Raw genomic sequence first — 18700 nt, 5'->3', positions numbered from 1 at the left:
CAAATAACTAAGAATCGCAGCAGCAACCAGATACCAGCAAAATAAAGCACTATTTGTGGGAAGAAAAGGAGGCAAATTTCATTTGGTTGCTAATTTGTATGACTGAGCAAGAAACTGTTAAAGTTGCGAAATGCTGAATTGTAAAAAATGGCCTGGTCACTAGGGGGGTATAAACTGCTGGTCCTTAAGTAAGATGTAATGGGGCCCTAGGCAAGGTAGTAGAGTTGCCACCCTCTTGTACTCCTTTTGATAAGCTGAAAAGGAAAGGAGGTTAAAGAAGGTGGCACTGTGGCAGGTGGCCCCCCCTCACACCCACTATGCCCCAGCCACCTGCCTAGGTTGCCTGGCGGATGCTGCTGCTGAGTAATCTGTCAGGTGGTGTATGTAACACTAAGCCTGGAGCTGAGCAATTGGCGAAGCTGAGAGTTCTCCTGTAAATCCACTGCCTGCCCTATAGCTGAACAGTGACTCATAAGACAGCGGAGCTGAAGAATGACTCGCAGGAACATCTGCGTAGCTGGAAAAGTGAGCGCTCCCCCCGTGTTCACCAATATCAGCGTATGATTCATGTAGCTTAATAAGAATAAATGCTACATCAACACTCTAACATGTTTTATCACACTCAGATTTATGCATTGTTTAAAGTGAGATTGGAGAAATATATGTTACACATAACAGCATTCTTAGACTATTAGTCAGCCACTGGATAAGGTGCAAAGTAATATCGCAGCCTGTGACTGCGGCTGGAACAGGAATAGATGGGTTCATCAGTGATGGCATCAGTGGGGTTATTGACTGAGCACTCCGGTGGGATTCAGAGTGAAAACTGGAGACCCTCTATAGAAATGTTCTCATATTTATTGGCAGGGCCGGCCTCTTACTGACCAATTATTTATTGTTAAAAGGAACCCAATGATATGGAGGCTGCCATATGTATTTCCTTTTAAACAATACCAGTTGCCTGGCATCCTGCTGATTTTTATGGTCAGTAGTGGCCGATTCAAACACCTAAAAACAAGCATGCAGCTAATCAGTGATATCTGATCTGCATGCTTGTTCAGGGGCTAAGGCTTAGGATAAGAGGCAGTGGGTCAGCAGAGCTGCCAGGCAATTTGCATGGTTTAAAAGAAAATGAATATGTCAGCCTCCATATGTCTCTAACCTTGGGTTCCCTGTAAAGCAGAAGTACTGGCATGTAGTGGCATAGCACACTGTACCCCTACACCCTTCCCTTATGTACCCCCCCCCCCCCCTCCCCATGTTAAAGTGGTCTGAAACTCCGACATAAAACTCAATAAAAATGTGTTTTCCTACTTTTTATTATTCATACAGTTATCAAATTTGCTTTTTTGCATATGTAATATTATCAGTTTACAAATTACAAGTTCCCAAAGCGTAGTTTATTTTGCCCTGAAACCTGCCATTGCATGTTATTCAAACTCCTTTCTATTATATATTAACATCTTCTAATTAGCTGTTCTGAGCTGTTCGTGTGCTTGAAGCACAGAGAGCTTCACAGATTGCTCCTTTTCACTTGTTACACTGTGTTTACACACATGTATCAACATTGGAATGCAAACAAAGATACTGTTATCTCCAGTTTGGATGTGGATTTGAAGCTGAAGAGCAGGACAAAGTGCTTTGTTTAAACATTTCAGTGATATTCTGCTAAAATAAATTCTGGGATAGTATCTTTCAAGCTGAGAGGAATCTTTTAGCATAGTAGAAATGCTGACTTTCAGACCACTTTAATGCTAAAGTTTTGCTTTGGCAATGCTAACTGGATTTGGTCATGCCAATAATGCTTTTTTGGATTTGGATGTGACCACACCATGGTTCCTGGACCAGAGGGGGGCCTCTTTCATCCATCTTATGGTCTTTTCATTGGTGTTATGTTGGTAATAAACACACCTATATGTGAATAGAATATTAGTAATAACTAGCCGTTCCCTTACTTTGATTACACCTTTCTGACAATGAAACTGTCGTGTATAGGCTTTGGGGCTTCATATCAACAGAGTGCTTGGGGCCCTATGTAAAACTCGCAAAGGGCCCCAAGCTCCTCACTTATGCAATTTTATGAAAAATATTGAGAGGATATGATTTTAAAGAGACACTGAAGCGAGAATAAATCTCGCTTCAGCTCTCATACATAGCAGGGGCATGTGTGCCCCTGCTAAAACGCCGCTATCCCGCGGCTGTACGAGGGTCCCTGACCCCCCAACCCACCTCCCGCAAATCTTGGTCGCAAGTTGGTCGTAGATTATCCCTTCCTAGAGGCAGGGCTAACGGCTGCAGCCCTGCCTCACAGCGCCCTGCCCCAACCAGGAAGCGCTCCCCCGCATTACGGAGAGGATTTGGGGGGACAGGGACCCCCGTTAAGCCGCGGGATAGCGGTGTTTTAGCAGGGGCACACGTGCCCCTGCTAGCTATGAGGTCTGAAGCGAGATCTATTCTCGCTTCAGACTCTCTTTAACCACTTTAGCTTAACTGGATGAATCTATTTTCCAGTGTAGTTGTAGAGACTGTACCACAAGTTTGTTACTAAATGAGGCACATGTGGTACCTTTGTAACCGTGAAGAGTTGTAGAATACATTTTGGCGTGTCTTAAAGCTTGGGTGCATGTCACATAAAAATGGGTAGGGACAAGGACAAACTCAATACAACATAAAAAAAGTAATTTTCAAAATTATGATCAAACTTGGGAAAGTCTTAGCAAAACTACAAGAGATATAACCCTGATAAGTTGCAGAATTGAGTTTTAGGGTTGAGGCCCATGTCTTGTGTATTCTTTTTAGTCACAAACTGAATTTAAAAGCAATTACATTTTCGCATATTCTGTACCAAAATAAAATACTTGTAAAATGAAAACAAAGTGTAGAATAGAAAATAAAAAAAAACATGTATTACTTATAATCTTATTCTACTGTCTTTTAAACTGATTCTAAAAATCATAAAAATTTGCAAGAGAATCTGTAATTTTTTCTTTGACTTGATATATACACCTGATACCCCTTTCTTAGAACTAAACTGTTCCATCTGTAGTTAAAACTCTTCTGTAACAAATATCAAAATGGTTGTTATTACTTGTACCTGTTAATAAAACTTATTGAAACAGAAAAAAAACATGTATTGTTACCTTAGGAACTTGGCTTTTTAAATATGTATGCCATGAGGGTACATTACTATAATTTTTGCAAATATGGTCTCATAATCATCGATAGTGTACAATGAGTTAAAAAATACACCTTTATTTCCAAATACAATATTGTCACCATACATTGTGCTAGGAATATAATCTAAATGTTGTAATAACCAGGGTGGATGAGAAAATATATATCAATAAAATCGTTAGCACTGTTTATTGTAAAGCTATATTGGATGTAAATAGAGAAATAGTGTGTTTTTTTTCTATTTTTTACCTTAATTTCCCTTTAAAATGCATAGAAAATAAGATAATTACTAAACAAAATTTTCACACACTAAAAGCCTAATTTGTCCTGAAAAAAACAATATATAGATAATTTAGGTGTGATTAGTAGTAATAAAGTTATTGACGAATGAATGGGAGCAGTGCTGATATGTGAAAATTGCTCTCATTTTGAAGTGGTTAAAGGGAACCTTAATTGCACCCCCAAAAAAAGAGTTCAACTTACCCGGGGCTTCTACCGGCCCCCTGCAGATGTCCTGTGCCTGCCCCGGGACAAACCGATCTTCCGTTCCCCCACAGCGAGCCAGTTTTGTTTCACCCAACTGGAAAGTTGGCAGGCTACTGCGTCTGCATCCATGCTCATGCTGGTCAGTGAGCTGAAACAAAACTGGTTCGCTGCGGGGGACTGGAAGATCAGTTTGTCCCGGCGCAGGCACAGGACATGTTTTGGGTTGAGTTGATTTTTTTTTTACACTTTGAAAATACTATTCTTCAACCTCTTGAGGACCAGAGGTTTATACCCCACTAGTGACCAGGTGATTTTTTACAATTCACAGCTTTAATGATTTATTGCTCCGTCATACAACTTAGCACCCAGAAGTATTTTAGCTCCTTTTCTTCTCACAGAGTTTGCTTTTGGTGGTCTCTGATTGCTGCTGCTATTTTTAGATTTTTTAAAATTAATAAAAACGTATCATTTTTCTTTTAAATATATTTTTTACTAGCTGGACGCCCAGCGTTGCCCGGGTATGTATTTGGCTAGTGTTGGCTCTGCCCACTTTTCCTAACCCTAACACACAATTACTTAATGACCAAGTATGTGAGCTTTGCGGTCTTTGGCATCAATAATTTGCAATAAAAAAATTAAATCTGATTGGATGTGGCTCCACCCTTTTTCTGAATTTGAACCCCAATCACCCAATGGCCAACTGTACCAGGTACAGGTGATTAACAGTGCAAGAATGGCAGCATTTAGATATTCCCCTTAAAAATTAATAGGTGGTTTTTGATTGGCTTTTATAGGCTCCACCCACTTTTCTGAATATGAATTCCAGTCACTCAGTGACCAACTGTGAAAAGTTCGAGAACCCTACCATTAAAAGTGTAAGAATGGCTGCAGTTTACATTTGCGCAATTAAATTTGTATTTTTCTCCACCCACCTATTTCCTAACATTGTTCAGGTATGTATTTGGCTGGTGTTGGCTCCGCCTACTATTTCTAACCCTAACACACAATTACTCAATAACCAAGTTTGTGAGCTTTGCGGTTTTTGGCATCAATAATTTGCATTGAGATTAAACAAATCTGATTGGCTGTTTGTGGCTCCACCCCTTTCTCTGAACCAGGTTTAGGGCTTGTGCCATTAACAGTGCAAGAACGGTAGCAATTACATATTCCCTCTAGAAAATCAATAAGTGAATTTAGATTGGCTTTTGTAGGCTCCACCCACTTCTCTGAATATTAATCCCAGTCACCCAGTGACCAATTGTGCAAAGTTTGAGAACCCTACCATTAAAAGTGTAAGAATTGCTGCAGTTTACATTTTCTCAGTGAAATTTGCATTTGTCTCCGCTTACTGATGACCCGGCATTGCCCGATTATGTATTTTGCAGGTGCTGGCTGCGCCCACTTTTCCTAACCCTAACACACAATTAATCAATTACTCAATGACCAAGTTTGTGAGCTTTGCTGTCTTTGGCATCAATAACCTGCATTAAAATGAAACAAATTTAATTGGCTGTTTGTGGCTCCACCCCCTTTTATAAATGTAAACCCCAGTCACCCAATGATCAACTGTACCAGGTTTGAGGCTTGTGCCATTAACAGTGCAAGAATGGCAGCAATGAAACATTCCCCTGAAAAATCAATAGGTAATTTTTGATTGCCTTTTGTAGGCTCCACCCACTTTTCTGAATATTAACCCCAGTCACCCAGTAACCAACTGTGCAAAGTTTGAGAACCCTACCATTAACAGTGTAAGAATGGCTGCTGTTTACATTTTCCCAGTAAAATTTGTATTTGTCTCCGCCCACTTATGACCCGGCGTTGCCCATTTATGTATTTGGCTGGTGTTGGCTGTGCCTACTTTTCTAACCCTAACACACAATGAATCAATTACCAAGTTTGTGATCTTTGCGGTGTTTGGCATCAATAATTTGCATTGAAATGAAACAAATTTAATTGGCTATTTGTGGCTCCTCCCCCTTTCTGAAATTGAACCCCAGTCACCCAATGATCAACTGTACCAGGTTTGAGGCTTGTGCCATTAACAGTGCAAGAATGGCAGCAATGTAAACATTCCCCTTGAAAATCAATAGGTTAATTTTGATTGGCTTTTATAGACTCCACCCACCTTTCTGAATATTAATCCCAGTCACCCAGCGACCAACTGTGCAAAGTTTGAGAACCCTACCATTAACAGTGTAAGAATGGCTGCAGTTTACATTTTCCAGTGAAATTTGTATTTGTCTCCGCCCCCTTTTTGGTTATGGGAATAAAAAGTATCCTATACTTTATTCCAGGTAATGTACTATGTGTGTGCCAAATTTCATTCAAATCCGTTCAGCCGTTTTTGCGTGATCGAGTAACAAACATCCAAACATCCGAACTTTCCCATTTATTATATTAGTAGGAATAACCCTCTTACCCTTTAATATGGACCTAAACTACGTAACATACACTACACTACTCTATCATAGGCATATCCCTATGATAGGGCTCAGATAGTGAGCCGTTAGGAGGGACAGTTAAAGAGAAACTCCGACCAAGAATTGAACTTTATTCCAATCAATAGCTGATACCCCCTTTTACATGAGAAATCTATTCCTTTTCACAAACAGACCATCAGGGGGCGCTGTATGACTGATATTGTGATGAAACCCTTCCAACAAGATACCGTGGTACTCTTAGCAGTTTCCTGTCTGTGAACCTTGTTGCATTGTGGGAAATAGCCGTTTACAGCGGTTTCCAACTGCCAAAAAAGCATGCAGCAGCTACACCCCCTGCCAACAGTAAAAATGTCACCATGTAATAAATGTCAGAATGTAAATCAGGGATTTAAAATATTTTACAATGGGCAAACACTGACTAAATCTTTTATACATAATTATTGTAAAAATGAAGCACTTTTTTTTATTACATTATTTTCACTGGAGTTCCTCTTTAAGTGTCCACACAGTTCTCTTTACAGCTTCCTATACATACCTGCTTCCCCCCCCCCTCAGTTTTTACAATATGCTCCAGCCCAGGTATCCTTTAATGCCTAGGTTCTCAACGTATGCTACGCATACCTCATGGGGTACTTCTGATGGGTCCAGGGGGTACTCGGACTTGATGTAGCTAATTAAATATAGCAAATGTAGAGTCAAATAAATCCTATATGAGCAACAACACAAAAATCCTATTTTAGCTATTTACATGCCATTAGTAAACTGTTACTAGAAAATTAACATGTACAGTACAACTACTAACTATAACTGTCAAGGGTACTTGAGACAATCTTTACCATACCAAGGAATACTTGGTGAGCACAAGCTTTCAAATGGGTTGCATACCAGTAAAATGTTGAGAAACACTGCCTTAAAGTGTACCTGAGATGGGAGGAAAGTTGTATTTTACTTGCCTGAGGCTTCTGCCTGCCCCGAAGTTTTATAGCTCGGTTGGTGTTCTCCGGGACTTTTCCATTGTCCTGTTATCAGCCCTGTTAAAGTCTGCTACTGGCTCAGTTGCGCACCAAGGCACATGCACTGCCCCAGCCGCGTGCCTTCTTGATTGCGCTCCTGTGGCCGGAAGCGTTCTGCACATGTGCAGTTCATATAGGTTTGCAACTGCACATGTGCAGGAATGTGCCCATCTACAGGAGTGTGATCAAGAAGGCGTGTGGACCGGGCAGCGCATGCACAGTAGAGGACTTTAACGGGGCTGACCGCAGCACAAGAAGGGGGCCCAGGGTTGCTGGAAGATTATGGGGGGGGGGGGGGGGAGGCTGGAGGATGCCCGGGTAGGTAAAAAACAAGTTTCTTCCTTCCCAAACCCCCCCCCCCCCCCCCATCTCAGGTTTACTTTAAGTAAATAACTGCTTAATCATGGTGATCACATCAACAAATCAGATTTCAGCTTAACAGAAAATAGAGCTAAACTTATCTTTGGCCCCTACTAGAGGCAGTCACTTTCCCATGACTTCTATAGAATATCCTGTAACAGTGAGCTGCACTCGGTGCTCTACAGAGCCAGCATGAGTCATGGTGGAAGAGGAGTCCAGGTGGCTGATCCTATATGGCTGTATAGTGAAACGTTTGGTTATTTCATTAATGACTGCATTTCCAGGTGAAGAGTTGTTCATACGTACTGTACGAATGACTTCCAACCAGCATGGTGTAATCAATTCCTACCAAGCAGTGTAATGGAGCCTTCTCTGGCCAAATGGTGTATTAGTGACGTCAGCCACTGACCACACTGGAAGCTCTATACTCCAAGCATTAAACGGAAACTACAAAGGCCTGGAAGCTCTATACTCCAAGCATTAAACAGAAATTATAATAAGCCTATACCTGCCTTAAAGTGAAGTAATAAAAAAAAAAGTTTCACTTACCTGGGGCTTCCCCCAGCCCCCTGCAGACGTCCTGTGCCCACTCTATCACTCATCGATCATCTGGTCCTCCGCCATGGCTCAGTTTCGTTTTCTCAGCAACTGGCGAGTCGCAAAGCCAGTGCCAAATACCGCCAGGCTAGCAACAATCTGTTTGTCGTTAGCCTGCTATCCATTAACAGGCCCCACCTCCCCCCTGCCGCCACTAGCTTGCTCCAATCGGAAGCTAGCGGCGGTGGGGGGAGCCTGTTGATGGATTGACAAGCCGCAGGTAGAGATGCTAGCGAACAGCCCGCCAGCGAATCTCTATGGGCATTCTGTCCCTGTACTACTTCCGGGTCGCAATGTCCCAGAGTAGAATGCCCGCACGTATGTGCATGCGTCATTTAGTACGCATGCGGTGGCCCGGCGGTGCGCATCCCTGATGCAACGACGTGCACTGGGCGGCCAGGACGGGTGCAGACACGGGCAGGCGTACTACTCCGGATCATTGTGACCCAGAAGTAGTACAGAGCCGTTGTTCGCGGCGATCAGCTCGCTTCAGATTCCCTTTAAAGAAACCCCTTTAATAAACGCAGAGTCTCCCCACCCTAACAGACATACACCGTGCCCTGCTAGGATAACATTTTATTTGTCTACACAAATGTTCTTGTTTTCTCATTTCAGTACACCAGATCCATCTGCAACTCTCCTATTCTGTAAGATTATTGTTCACTTACAGCACTCTGAGAAATCCAATGCCAAGCAATCAAGACTCAACCTTCATTTCCTTTTACCTCGGCTAAACATTTGTGTCCAAATTGATCAAAGGATGTAAAAAAGAAATGGAAAGGTAATGTGATCTAACCGTGTTTAGCTTCCTTCTGGAAGTCCCAATAATTAAAGCACAGCTCAATCTTAGTTAAATGGAAAAGGTATACAAAGTATATTTCATGGATCTCACAGAGTACCACCTGTTGCAGTCTTGGGGACATTAGCCCCCTTATTTTATGAAATGTTTTGAAGGAGGGATAAGGTCAGAATAGAACTTACCAAGCAGCATGACACCAACTTCAGGTCTGTGTTCCTCATTAAAGGACATCTGAAGTGAGAGGGATATGGAGGCTGCCATATTTATTTCCTTTTAAACAATACCAGTTACTGGCATCCTGCTGATCTTTCATGGATCAGTAGTGTCTGAATCACACAGCTGAAACAAACATGCAGCAAATGCAGCTAAACTTAAAGGGAAGGTTCGTGCAGACTATAAAAAACAAACTGCGCTTACCTGGGGGCTTCTTCCAGCTCCTGGCAGTCGATCGGTGCCCTCGCCACAGCTCCTCTCCCTCCGGGCGTCCAGCGGAGAAGAAGCCGACCTCGTGCACTCCACGGCGGGGGGTCACGTGGTGTAGGGTCGTCATTGGATCTCTACTGCGCCTGCGCAGTAGAGACCCAATGACGTCACTTACACCACGTGACCCCCCGCCGTGGAGCGCAAATGAAGCCGACCCAGAAGCCGACCTGGCGAGGTCGGCTTCTTCCCCGCTGGACCCCGGGAGGGAGAGGAGCTGCGGCGAGGGCACCGATCGACTGCCAGGAGCTGGAAGAAGCCCCAGGTAAGCGCAGTTTGTTTTTTTATAGTCTGCAATGATCTTCCCTTTAAGTGAGAAACCTCTGATCTGCATGCTAGTTTAGGATCTATGGCTAAAAGTATTAGACAGAGATCAGCAGGACAGCCAATTTGATTGTGTAAAATGGAAAAATGGCGGTGTCCATATCCCTTACTTCAATTGTCCTTTAATGACTCATCTTCTTAGCACAGGCAGAAGACGTTGGATGGGACTTCAAGGAGTTCTGTTTGCAGATAAACTGCTTGTATTAAAAAAGGTCACCACCTGCATTTAACAAATAGGCAAGAGACTCCCACTGGATTACTACTAGGTTTAGCAATGTTATGTGAACAAAGAATGAGGTCAACTGACTACCTGAATGTACTGAACACACCAAGTTATTCCATATGTGAAATGTCTTCTTCCCTGAAGGCACAGGCATATTCCAAGATGACAATGCAAGAATTCATCAGCCGTAAATTGTGAACGGGGCGGCTTAGGGAGCAGGAGACATTTTCTAACACGTGGATTGGCCACCACATTGCCCACCCCTTACCCCATTGAGAATCTTTGGAATGTGCTGAAGAAGAACAAAGATCTTGGCAAAAAAAAAAAGAATGCAGCAGCTCTGGATGCAAAGAAATGTTGTGACATTGCAGAAGCTCAGGTAACAAGGTGGTGCCTTAGCAGGCCACGACGGCACACAGGGCTTCGGCCCTTCTTCCTATGGTCTACTCTCTAGGATGGAGCAAAACTTTAAAGGAAGGAACCACAGGGTGGATGATACATACCAAAAATGCACATAAGAGTATTTTTTATCAAAAATTGTATAAACTTTAATAGTATCGAACAACATACAACAAATCCTTAAAATTGCCCAAACCTCAATACCTGAACTGCCCTATATCCACTACTAGGAGCTCCCTACATCCATCCATCCAACATATTAGGGCTGCACGGTTTTTCGGTTTAAAACCGAAACCGCGGTTCGTGGCAAGACGATCTGCTGATCGTCAGTACCTCCGGTTTTTCGGTCCGCTGTCTGTAATACATTGCTTCTGGCCCCGCTGTGCGCGGATTGGCCAGAAGCAGTGAATATGTATGAGTGTTAATGAGTGGGGGGCGGATCCACTCGAGCGAGCGGCCGGGCACATACAGCATTACCAATCACTGGCTAGCGATGGAATGACGGCAGCGGTAGGCGGAGCTGTATGCTCTGTACAGCTCCGCCTACCACTGCCGTCATTCCATCGCTAGCCAGTGATTGGTAATGCTGTATGTGCCCGGCCGCTCGCTCGAGTGGATCCGCCCCCCGCTCATTAACACTCATACATATTCACTGCTTCTGGCCAATCCGCGCACAGCTAGGCCAGAAGCAAGATATTACAGACAGCGAACCGGGCAGTGCGGACCGGATTGGCCAGAAGCAGTGGAATGACGGCAGTGGTAGGCGGAGCTGTACAGAGCATACAGCTCCGCCTACCGCTGCCGTCATTCCATCGCTAGCCAGTAATGCTGTCTGTCCCCGGCCGCTTGCTCGAGTGGATCCGCCCCCCCCCGCTCATTAACACTCATACATATTCACTGCTTCTGGCCAGAAGCAAGGTATTACAGACAGCGGACCGGGCAGTGCGGAACAGCCCCCCCCCCCCCAATTTCGATTTTTCCCTAAAATCGTGCAACCCTACAACATATCATACAGAAAAATCCCTTAACAAATAAATGAGGAGCACCTCAATATGCGTCAAAATAGTTCATATGACCGCTTGAGTTCCTCCACATATATTGCCAGATCATTGGGTACATGTCAAGATGAAGTTGAAATTCTCCACTTTTATAATGGTTGCAGAGTAATGACAGTCCCCCCTCTAAACAGCGACTGTGTGGCAAGCATATGCAGCAACAAAGTGTCAGCACAGACTAGTATCAAAGCAGCATTAGTCACAGCAGGAGTCATGCAAGTTTGAACTTGGTTAGATGCAGCACATATAGCACAGGAATCTCCTCTAGGTAAAGGATGCAGCAAGCAGTTAAACAGTGGCAAACAGCAGAAGCATCACATCATCCATGTCAGCTGAGCATCATAGGCGCACTGTCAATGTACAGGTATACATTGGTTGAGTACATTCCGTACAAGCATACATGCCTTCAGCCAGTAAACAGCAGTCTCTCATCCAAGAATACCTTAGAGATGGCGTCCTGATAGTGGTTGCTGTGTGCTTGGTTAATCTCCAGACTCCAGAGTGTCTTTTGGCAGTGGGGCAATATTGCTGTATATAGCCCCTAAAGATCGTATGGGCCAGTGTGCATGGAGGGAGTCCAAGTGGTCCGAGCAGCAGGAGAGTCGGGCAGACACGCGGTGATGCCAGCTATAGCCCCGACATGTTTCACAAGCTTCCTGCTCGTTTCCTCAGGGGGCGTGGCTCACCGCTCTGTCATCAGAGTGACATCTCTAGAATGGATTTCTCCCCTCCTGGGGACCCGGGCATGCCAGGTCTCGGAGCGCTACCTCCACCACCACCAACAGGAGCACGATCAGCTGAGCTCCGGCCACCACCTACACGGACATCAGTGGCTCCATGCAAGTAGCCACCTCCGTTCTCAAGAGACTGATGCGTGCGCACTACGCAGATCATCTGGATTCTACACAGGTGGCGCTCCACTACCGCGGCCATGGAGGGCCAGGATGCCAGTGCTAGTCCTGCCGGGCTACAGCTTCTTCAGGCTGACTGCCTGGTGCTGCCATTGAGGAGTTCTGAACAGCTATTTGGTGGAATAGCTACAACTAGGAACAATGCTGCAATGACAAACCAGAGGGAAAAACTGGAAGGGTCTATACTACCCAGAGCCTTCCCTCTACTTAGGTACAGTGAGATGCGAAAGTTTGGGCAACATTGTTAATCGTCATGATTTTCCTGTATAAATCATTGGTTGTTGCGATAAAAAATGTCAGTTAAATATATCATATATGAGACTCACACAGTGATATTTGAGAAGTGAAATTAAGTTTATTGGATTTACAGAAAGTGCGCCATAATTGTTTAAATAAAATTAGGCAGGTGCATAAATTTGGGCACTGTTGTCATTTTATGGATTCCAAAACCTTTAGAACTAATTATAGGAACTCAAATTGGCTTGGTAAGCTCAGTGACCCCTGACCTACATACACAGGTGAATCCAATTATGAGAAAGAGTATTTAAGGGGGTCAATTGTAAGTTTTCCTCCTCTTTTAACTTTCTCTGAAGAGTAGCAACATGGGGTCTCAAAACAACTCTCAAATGACCTGAAGACAAAGATTGTTCACCATCATGGTTTAGGGAAAGGATACAGAAAGCTGACTCAGAGATTTCAGCTGTCTGTTTCAGCAGTTAGGAACATATTGAGGAAATTGAAGACCACAGGCTCAGTTCAAGTTAAGGCTCGAAGTGGCAGACCAAGATAGACAAAAGCGAGGAATGGCGAGAATAGTCAGAGCCAACCTACAGACCAGCACCAAAGACCTTCAACATCATTTTGCTGCAGATGGAGTCACTGTGCATAATTCAACCATTTGGCGCACTTTACACAAGGAGATGCTGTATGCGAGAGTGATGCAGAGGACGCCCACAGCACAAACAGAGCCACTTGAGGTATGGTAAAGCACATTTGGACAAGCCAGCTTCAGTTTGAAATAAGGTGCTGTGGACTGATGAGTTATTTGGGCATAACAAGGGGCATTATGCATGGAGGAAAAAGAACACAGCATTTCAAGAAAACCACCTGCTACCTGCAGTAAAATATGGTGGTGGTTCCATCATGTTGTGGGGCTGTGTGGCCAGTGCAGGGACTGGGAATCTTGTCAAAGTTGAGGGACGCATGGATTCCACTCAGTATCAGCAGATTCTGGAGACCAATCTCCAGGAATAAGTGACAAAGCTGAAGCTGCGGCGGGGCTGGATGTTTCGACAAGACAACGACCCCAAACACTGCTCAAAATCCACTAAGGCATTCATGCAGAGGAACAAGTACAACATTCTGGAATGGCAATCTCAGTCCCCAGACCTGAATATAATTGAAAATCTGTGGTGTGAGTTAAAGAGAACTGTCCATGCCTGGAAGCCATCAAACCTGAATGAACTAGAGATGTTTTGTAAAATGGAATGGTCCAAAATACCTTCAACCAGAATCCAGACTCTCATTGGAACCTACAGGAAGCATTTATAGGCTGTCATTTCTGCAAAAGGAGGACCTACTACATATTGATTTCATTTCTTTTTTGTGGTCCCCAAATTTATGCACCTGTCTTATTTTGTGTAAACAATTATTGCGCACTTTCTGTAAATCCAAGAAACTTCATTTCACTTCTCAAATATCACTGTGTGTGTCTCTTATATGATATATTTAACTGACATTTTTTATCGTAATAACCAACGATTTATACGGGAAAATCATGACAATTAACAAGGTTGCCCAAACTTTTGCACCCCATTGTAAGTATCAAACTTGTACTAAATGTCCTCACTTCAAGCTTTGCTTGAAACCACTATTCAAAGAGGTGATCATTGCCAGCATGGTACCAATGAAGAGCTAATACAGTGGTTGAAGGAGGGCCCCTTTGGTCCAGGGGCCGTTGTGCAATCCCAACTTCTGTATCCCCTTCTGACCTTGACCCATTCTTCCTCTTCAATGTTTAAAGGACAACTGAAGTGAGAATAATATGAAGGCTGCCATATTTCTTTCCTTTTAAGTAATACCAGTTGCCTGGCAGCTCTGCTGGTCTATTTGGCTGAATAACACCAAAAACATGCATGCAGATTTGACAATAATGTTAGAAACATCTGATCTGCTGCATGCTTGTTCAGGGTCTATGGCTGAAAGTATTAGAGGCAGAGGATCAAGAAGACAGTCAGGCAACTGGTATTGCTTAAAGTGAATCCGAGGTGAAAATAAACTGACGAGCTAAACAGTTGTATTCATCCTCCTGACACTTTTTTTTTAGATATTCCATGGTTGTATTTTGTATTTAAATGTTTACTTAGTAGATTGAATGTTTTGTTGTCTCTGCCCTATTAAGTGTCCCTAAGTGAAAATACATCAGGGGCGTAACAATAGACCCTGCAAGTGATGCAGCCGCACGGTGGCCCCAGAAGCTGCAGTGGGCCCTGTGTGGGGACAAGTTTCTTATCCCTTTCTTAAGAGACTGACAACTAAGGGCACAGAGAGAAAAAGCTTTCTGCTCTCTGCACAATTGTTGTAATGACTGCATCTACTCAGTTACTGGTAAGGCATCATACAAAGTTTAGTAGACAAAGATTTGTAGACAGTTCCTGTCTTGTGTACAGCGCCCAGCCCCCCTCTCTACCCCTCCCCAAGTGCTGTGTACTGTAGTGATGCTGGAGAAGTCTGCAGAGCCAGTTCTGCTCCATCAGAGATGAACAGAGTTAGTGTAATAAGCTGAGGCTGGGAGCATATTCGTCTGTCAGTTTTCTGTATGCATTTTCTGCACACCTTGGGCTTGATTCACTTCTACAACCGTTATAACTCAAATATCACACCTTATGAAAGATATCACACCTTATCCAAGTTAACACGCCTTATAAGAGTAGCATAGCGAGCGCTACGATCCCGCAGGGGCTCAGGACAGGACGAGTGCCAATGCCAATTAGCAGACATACGTTCGTAGCGCTTGCTATGCTACTCTGATAAGGCGTGTTAACTTCGATAAGGTGTGATATTGGAGTTATCACAGTTTAGTAAATCAAGCCCCATGTGTGTCTGTATGCGTGAAAACACGCACGTTTTATCACAGAAACTAATGTAATCGATAGAGAAAATGTGTGCACTGCTGGTCTTCTGTCTGTTTTTAACTGCATAGGGAAACACATTCAAGTGTGTAATGGACAATTGAATAACATTGGTTCTCAGTTTACCTGCGCAGAAAGTGGGAGGTGAGGGGGCCCCATAAAAAAACTTTGCAGGGGGCCCCAGTGATTTCTAGTTAAGCCCCTGAAATACATGAACTATTATTGACCCTTTTTTTTTTTAAATCTCCCCCTGCACTCAGAAGTTGAATTCTGCCAAGAAAACTTTTATGGCTGTAATTTGCTTATCAGTGATGCTAACTATATTCCTGACAAGGTACCGACAAGACAGAAGCACTCCCACTTTTATGCTTGAAAATTAACTCTTTCAGGCAGCAAAATAAAAAGTAAAACAGCCTGGTTATTAATATGTTTTGCACTGTACATACACGTGTTTATCTCATCATGTCGCCTCAGGTACACTTTAAAAGGAAATAAATACGGCAGCCTCCATAATCGCTCGTTACAGTTGTCCTTTAATTTGAATCATGCAGAATATTTTTGAGTTGCCGAGAGAGAATTCTACAGGTCATCAAGTCTTCAGACTCACGTCTTTTACCACTATTTAAATGAGCTGAATCGATTTGAGTTAATAAACACTGTGAGCTGAACTTGCAGTCTCTCGAAGTCCACAGAGATCCAGCTGGAGAATTCCCGCTGTCTGCTGTACCCCATTACCTGTCTGTCATCACACACACATTACAGCTTCCTCCCTTTCTTCTGAGGACTCCACAAAATTAATAATTGATGCTTGTCCAAGGTAATTGAAAGAGCAGATTTCTAAACCTCCAGAGGTGGCCAATTATAAGCCATTTAATCACATTTATGAACATGTGGTGTATCTACATCATTCTTCACAGGCCGTAGTCTTTCAGGACATCCTTGCTGCATCTGCCGGTTCAAGGAGTTCAGAATATATCTCATATTTATGTCCTGCCAGAGAGGTCCTCTCCGAGGGCTTTATACCACGCTTTACGACGGAAGACACTACCAATTTATAGGATTTCTAACACTCAGACATGAATTTCTGAGCATCAGTCGGAGGTATTGGCCTATTAAATGTTACTTTCAACTAAAATCCTGAACTATGGCTTAAGGGAATGTGAAATGACAGGAAAATGCCGCTTCCTCTGCTGTGCTGATCTTCTGCTTTGAAACCCAAATTCATATATATTTTTTAAACCATGACCACTGTCCATCCCTGCACATATCAGAGAGTAGGGTAGTTCGACCCCCGAACACCCACCTCAAACTCACCTATAGAGTAATCCATTTCAGGATGTGTCCGCCTGCCCTCTGAGCATACTGCACTATTCCTCCTCACATCAGCCACAGTTGTGCTGTCTAATGGCAGCCCCCAACCTGACACCTCCCTCTGTAGCCCAACACTGTAGGTCAGTGATGGCTAACCTTGGCACTCCAGCTGTGACAAAACTACCAATCCAATCATGCCTCTGCCTTCTTGATTTATGCTTAGAGCTGTCAGAGTATTGCAATGCCTCATGGGACTTGTAGTTCCACCACAGCTGGAGTGCCAAGGTTAGCCATCACTGCTGTAGGGTAAGTGGCAATGGTAGCATTACTCGCTCCCACAGCATCAAAACTTTGTATCCCAATTCTTCCTATGTAGCATCCAAAAATGCTCTTATCTTTCTTATGCTCCAGCCACACCCCATTCCATACAAACGAATGGGAGAGGGACTAGGAAAATGATTGTAACAGCCACTCCTCCAAGGAAAATATGATTTCTAAATGAACATGGTTTGTAAGAAAAAAAGTGTAATAATTATTATATATGGTAAAGTTCCTCTTTAAGTCTGAGACTATTTTCTTACCTACTTTTTCACTTACTGGGTGCTCAAAAAGTGTTTTGTAGATATGACAAGAAGACATCTGCTGTGAGAAAACAGTTAACGTTTACCCATGGGGATGAAAAGTGCCTATAAATTGGTACTTAGTTCTGTAGAGGGAAGTCTCTGGATAATCGAGAGGCTACCCCCATCCCTCTCCACCTCACTGTTCCAGCGCTAGGACCCCTCAAGCCCCCTTGACAAGAGCTTGTTGGAGGGGTGAGCGCGAGCGCCTCCATAAATGAGCACGACCACCTCGCACCTGTGAAGTAGCATGGAGCCGCTTGGCCTTAGTTTATTCCGCTGAGCACAAGCAGCTCTTTGCTACTGCACAGGCCGTCCCGGCGAGAAGAGTTGGTCTGAAGGAGGATGCTGCAAGCCTCAGAAGGATCCAGAGGCTTCCCTCTACCAACACAAGTATGTGATTTTTCTGTTAAACTTACAGATTTGCCTTGAAACAGGACTCATTTTAGCAAATGTTAACTTTTAAAACAAATCTGAACTTCGCTCTGCCACGTTGTTCATACCCAAATACTGTACTGACCCTGCCCTTGATAAAACGCAGTGGACCAACACCAGCAGCTGACATGGCACCCCAGACCATCACTGACTGTGGGTACTTGACACTGGACTTCAGGCAATTTGGCATTTCCCTCTCCCCAGTCTTCCTCCAGACTCTGGCACCTTGATTTCCGAATGACATGCAAAAGTTGCTTTCATCCGAAAAAAGTACTTTGGACCACTGAGCAACAGTCCAGTGCTGCTTCTCTGTAGCCCAGGTCAGGTGCTTCTGCCGCTGTTTCTGGTTCAAAAGTGGCTTGACCTGGGGAATGCGGCACCTGTAGCCCATTCCTGCACACGCCTGTACACTGTGGCTCTGGATGTTTCTACTCCAGACTCAGTCCACTGCTTCCGCAGGTCCCCCAAGGTCTGGAATCGATCCTTCTCCACAATCTTCCTCAGGGTCCAGTCACCTCTTCTCATTGTGCAGCGTTTTCTGCCACACTTTTTCCTTCCCACAGACTTCCCACTGAGGTGCCTTGATACAGCACTCTGGGAACAGCCTATTCGTTCAGAAATTTCTTTCTGTGTCTTACCCTCTTGCTTGAGGGTGTCAATGATGGCCTTCTGGACAGCAGTCAGGTCGGCAGTCTTACCCATGATTGCGGTTTTGAGTAATGAACTAGGCTGGGAGTTTTTAAAAGCCTCAGGAATCTTTTGCAGGTGTTTAGAGTTAATTCGTTGATTCAGATGATTAGGTTAATAGCTCGTTTAGAGAACCTTTTCATGATCAGTGTTGCCAACTCATCCCTTTAATTACTGACACATATGGATTATACAGGTTTGGGGGCTAGATAGATGCAGTTAAGGCACTGATTATGTGCAAATAGCCCCAGAAC

Source organism: Hyperolius riggenbachi, chromosome 5 (genome assembly GCF_040937935.1).
Source record: "Hyperolius riggenbachi isolate aHypRig1 chromosome 5, aHypRig1.pri, whole genome shotgun sequence".
Taxonomy (NCBI): Eukaryota; Metazoa; Chordata; class Amphibia; order Anura; family Hyperoliidae; genus Hyperolius; species Hyperolius riggenbachi.
Note: the sequence above shows the minus strand (reverse complement) of the source record.